The sequence below is a fragment of the Phyllostomus discolor genome, chromosome 6, assembly GCF_004126475.2.
Source record: "Phyllostomus discolor isolate MPI-MPIP mPhyDis1 chromosome 6, mPhyDis1.pri.v3, whole genome shotgun sequence".
NCBI classification, from domain to species: domain Eukaryota; kingdom Metazoa; phylum Chordata; class Mammalia; order Chiroptera; family Phyllostomidae; genus Phyllostomus; species Phyllostomus discolor.
In genome coordinates this window covers 62,655,948-62,661,556 of record NC_040908.2, presented here as the reverse complement: position 1 = coordinate 62,661,556, position 5,609 = coordinate 62,655,948, and the positions used below count along the sequence as shown (strand labels likewise).

The window sequence follows — 5,609 nt, the reverse complement described above, 5'->3', positions numbered from 1 at the left end:
CTGGAGGAGACTCCAGGTGGTAAATTAAGCAAGTGTTTAAAAAATGGCCTTTTGAAGAGACTTCCAGTTCCACTAACATGAAATAATCCCGTTCCTCCCTAAAAACTCTGGAGAGACACACACAAAAGCATGGGAATACTTTGAAATGTAGAAAGAAGTTGGGCTACATAGGGATCTTGGCACTTGAGGAATGGTGTAGTGGTAAGTTCCTGGGTTTCTTTATTTTCTGTCTTATCTCTGACAGGGCACTGCAAAAACCTGAAACCCAGCACCATAAACAGGCACAGATAATAAAAGCTCCAAAAAAAACCTGTTTTCCCTAGCCAAACAATGGGGAAAAGGTTGGCATTACAATGGAAAACCTTATTTGGCAATATCTATTTTATTCCAGCCAAACTAGACAAGACTGCACTCTCTCCCACTTCAGGAGAACTGAGAAAGGAGTTATTTTTCCACTTAATCCCACTAATGCATGGATGGGACAGTCAATGCTCTATTCTCCTAAAAAATGGTTTTGGAAGGGCTGAGTGGGGAACTGACCTCCTACCTTCTGCCTGCAAAAGTGGGTGGTGCTCCAATTCCCCCAGCAGGTAGGATCAACAGGTTGAGCTCAGTGCTGAGTTTATATCCTGACTCAGAGGCAACAAGACAGTGGAGTCTGTGCCCCACTTTCACTGGGAAGTTGTCGTTGGAACAAGGGGCAAACTGAACTTCCACCTCATCCATTCACAACAAGGCAGTGTGATTCAGTGCTCTACTTTTGCCAAGTTGGTGGTGGTGGAGACCAGAGAAAATCTAAACATACACACCCAGCAGCCCATGTGCTAAATCTCAACAGGGGACTGCCTCCTAGAAGAAATAAAAGATTAAATAAAACCCAAAGCCATGCAATATACTGCCCAAAATGTTCAGTATACAATTTTAAAAAATCAAAGCATGAATGAGAAAAGACACTTGGTGTACGCCAATGATGAGATGAATCAAAGGTTGAGATTATCTGACAATTATGTTAAAGCAATTATAAAAAACTTCAACAATCATTTACAAATTCTCTTGAAACAAATTAAAGATTAATTATTCAGCAAGTAAATAGAAATGATCAAAAAGAACTGAATAGGAATTATGAAACTGAAAATTACATAAATAAAATCTTTCTCTATGGACTCAATTGTAGAGTAAAAATAACAGAGATAGATCAGTGAACTTGAGGAACAGACCAATAGCATTTACCCAATCTGAGCAACAGAGAGAAAATACAATGAAATAAAAGGAACAGAGTCTCAGGAATTACAGGATTTTTTTAAGACAAAAATCATATCATTGTAATCACAGAGTGAGAAAAGTGTAAGAGAAGGACTGAAAATGTATTCAAAGAAATAATAGCCAAAAAGTTCCTTAACATGACAAAAAACATTAACCTACAAATTCAAGTTGAACAAATCTCAAATAAAATAAACCCAAAAAAGTCCACTCCGAGGCACATGACACAAGACACAATTATTTGAAAACAATTAAACTTCTGAAAACTAAAGACAAGAAAATATCACGAAAGCATCCAGAGAGAAATGGTGCACTAAAGGAGAACACAAATATGAGTTACAGCATCTTTCTCACCCGAACTGTGAGGGCCAGAAGGAAGTGGCACATTTTTTAAGTGCTCAAAGAAAAGAATTGTCAGCCCAGTATTCTATATCCAGTGAAAATAATTTTTCTCACTGCCTTTGATTAGGTTTTTATTCAAAATTAGTTGTTCAAAGTAATTGAACCATTAGGGAATAAACAAATTTAACTTTATGCCACAAGCTTCTTCTCTTCTGTGGTAGGTTTTCTTTTCTGTGGGTTTCTTTTCAGCTTCTGGTCTCTTGGTAGTGGCAGCTTTTTTTCCCCACCAAATGCTTCTTTTACTTCATAATGCCAACAGTCTTCTTTCCTTTCTTCTCTACCCTACACTTCTTGTTGGAACCGCATGTCATCTGATTTGGCTTCTAGAGCTGCTGCTGCTTTATCCACCTGGAGCTTGTGGTTCTCAGCCTGCCAAAGACTGGTGTTCCAGCATGTGGTCTTTGCATACGGATTTAGCTTCAACACGATTCTCAGGTTTTTCAGTGGATGCTTCTTCAGGACTCTGCAATAAATCTCCTTGCATAATGCTCAGAAGGCTCTTTGGATCTCTGGGGTTTTCAAGATTCTGCTAATGTCTGTATTGAGCATCTTGTGCATGGAAGCTGTAGTTACCCTTGAGAGAGGCAGCTTACGCCAAGGTCTGTACAGATCATTTAATTTACAGAAAGCACTGTCAGTCCAAATTCAGAAACAGCCCACATGCCCACCAAGAAGCAAGCTTCAAAATGTTCAGTTTGCTTACATTAAGCAGCATAATTCCATGATTAAATCTCAGCATTATTTTTCTACTTTCTCTTCTTCCTATTTTCTATAAAAACCTTATTGACATAAGAAACATCAAAACCTGTAAATAACTTTCAGGAGTTTATTTGAAAACAAAAAAAAATTAATTTAAACAAACAAAAAATAGTTTATTTGAGCCAACTGACAAAATATGCAAAGGACCAAAATCTCAAATGCTCCCCTAGGGATATTTCTGGAGGCTTTGATGATACCATTCTCCTCATTATAGATGGTACAAGGTCCTCTATACTGGATACAATGACAGTTTCTCATTTTGCCCTTGACAGCTCTTATTCACTGAGATTCATAGATCTTTTTTATATCATTCCAGGCTTTCTTAAGAAGCAAAACAGCCTCTTGGTCATCTTGCAGCCTTCAACTTTATCTTCAATTGCCACAGGAAGTTCAGGTAATGTTTCCATATGACGACTTTTAGACATGACCAGCACTAATAAGACCAAGCCTGCCAGAGCAGAGCAGATGGCACATCGCCTCCATGTTGTGCTCACTCTGCAGTGCCAACAGCACCAGTTTGGTGGTGCAAATGTGCAGCCCCCACAACACATATGCCCAAAAGGACTCTGGCCAGAGTAATGAGTTTCCCTACCTGGAACCCTGGAAATTGGAGCCATGGTTCTGCCAGTACCCCAAGACTCAGCACTGGTTTGAAGACCTGTGAATTCTCTGACAGCACAGAGCTGTCTGTTGTTTTTGCACAAGTTGGTATGAGCAGAGTTCACCATATTTGGTTGAGTGGAAGCCTTGCACACAGTAGGCAAAGTGACATTTTTGTCAGGTGATTCCCTCTGCTCAGAGCACACTGATATTTGTGGCCACACTCCTCTCAAGCCAGTGGCTCCCACAGGAAAAGGGAAAATATTCTTTAATAATGGAAAGGAAATCAAGATATCCTCGGAAGAAAGAAAACTAAGAGAATTTGTCATAAGCAGACTTGTCAAAAACAATGTTTTTTAAACAGAAAGGATATAATAACCAAAGGAGACTTGGGACATCAAGAGGAAAGAACACAATAAGCAAAAATATCACTATATACAATTGACTTTCCTTTCCTATTGAGATTTCTAAATTTCTAAGTTAACAGTGAAAGCAAAAACTATAAAAGTGTTTGATGTCGTTCTAAATGAGGTTCTGAATGTATAGTAAGTATGTTAACATAACAATATTCAAACCTGTAGAAAATTTTTATAAGACTTTATTTGAACCAAACAGAGGATACACATGGAAGCTACATCTCAACAGACTGAGATAAATGCTACTGAGAAAATTACAGTTGCCAGCTTCTTTTATGAATTTGAAATTAAGGAGGGAATGAATGTAAGGAAGATTACATGAAAGTGGTAGAAGACAAAGCAGGGATCAAAAAACAGGAAGATTAAGATTACATGCTCTCTTGAGGATGGTCAGGCTTTAGTAAGAGGGGTCTGAAAAAGAGGTATTTCAACAGTGTGTTAACCTAGACATGCAGAAACAAAGGGATTCTGTGGCAATTAACCTCACAGGGCGATTGTTCCTAAATTCCTCACTGGGCAGATCTGTGTGTAGTCATGCCCCAGGCATATAACTTTTTAATACAAGATTTATCTTTGCCTTTAGCAAGCCCTGTCCATTGTTTCTGTGCATCTAGGCTAAAACACCTTTGAAATAACCTGTAATCACCTGTCAAGAGAGCACGTAATCTTGTCAACCATCCTGTAATCCAGTTCCCACCTTGCTTCCTCTCACCTCCATGTAATCTTTCTTACATTTCCTCCTTAATTCTAAGTGCATAAAAGAAGCTGCAAAACTGTTATTTTCAGGAGCATTTGCTCCCTGCCACATGTCATCAGTTTTGCTCAAACTCATAAAAATTCTCTATAGGTTTGGAGATTTCTTATGTCAACAACAGATAAATCAAAACAGGACTCTTCAAAAATGTTCAGGTAACCCACAGGATGGCAGGAAAAAAAAAACTAGAGAAATGGAAAACAACAAAAATACAAAGAAAATAAAAAATATAATGCAGCCCTAAACTCTAACATATCAATAATTACATTAAATGTAAATGGTCTAAGTACACTAATTAAAAGACAAGGTTGGCAGGGTGGATTAAAAAACATGACCTAATTCTGGCCAGGTGGCTTAGTCACTTGAAGCATGGTCCCATACATCAAAAGGATTTGGGTTTAATTTTTGGTCAGGGGTCATATCTAGGTTGCAGGTTCCATCCCTGGGTCAGGGCATGTGTGGAAGGCAATTGATCAATGTTTCTCTCTCACATCGATGTTTCTCTCTCTCTCTCTCGCTCTCTCTCTCTTCCTCTTTCTTGAAATAAAACATGACCTAACTATATGGTGTCTACAATAAACTTATTTCAAATACAATGAAAAAGCAGGTTAAAAGTAAAATAATTCTTTTTTAATCCTCAACTGAGGACATATTTTCATTGCTTTTTTTTTTTTATTCTTATTTATTTATTTTGAGAGAGGGAAGGGAGGTCATGTGCGGTTGCTAGGGGTCATGGCCTGCAACCCAGGCAGGTACCCTGACTGGGAATCAAACCTGTGACACTTTGGTTCACAGCCCGCACTCAATCCACTGAGCTACGCCAGCCAGGGTGTCATTGCTTTTTTTAAAGAGAGAGAGGCAAGGAGAGAGAGAGAATGAGAAACATCGGTTGGTTGCCTTTTTGTTCACACCCTGCCTCCAACCATCTGAGACACACCAGCCAGGGCAAAATAATTTTAAAACACTTATCATACAAACATTAATCAAAAGAAAACAGGAAAGTCTATATTAATATTACATTTAAAAGACTTCAGACAAAGAAAATTATCAGACATAAAAATGGCCATGTCATCATGACAAAAGAACCAATCCACCAAGAAGACATAGCAATTCAAAATATGTATGTACCAGAAAACAGAATGGCAAAATATGTGAAATAAAAACTAACAGAACTAGCCCTGACTGGTGTGGCTCAGTAGATTGAGTGCTGGACTGTGAACCAAAGGGTCACCAGTTTGATTCCCAGTCAGGGCATATGCCTGGGTGGCAGGCCAGGTCCCCAGTTGGGGGCGTGTGAGAGACAACCACACAATGATGTTTCTCTCCTTCTCTTACTGTCTCTTTTCTCCTCTGCCAAAAAATAAATAGATAATATCTCTAAAAAAACTGATAGAGCTGGAAGAGGAAATAGACAAGTT

General features: G+C 38.6%; 1 pseudogene; it reads right to left on the bottom strand.

The window, feature by feature from the left end:
- Positions 1 to 1,631: 1,631 nt before the first annotated feature.
- LOC114498482 lies at positions 1,632 to 3,433 on the bottom strand (annotated as a pseudogene).
- Positions 3,434 to 5,609: the final 2,176 nt, after the last annotated feature.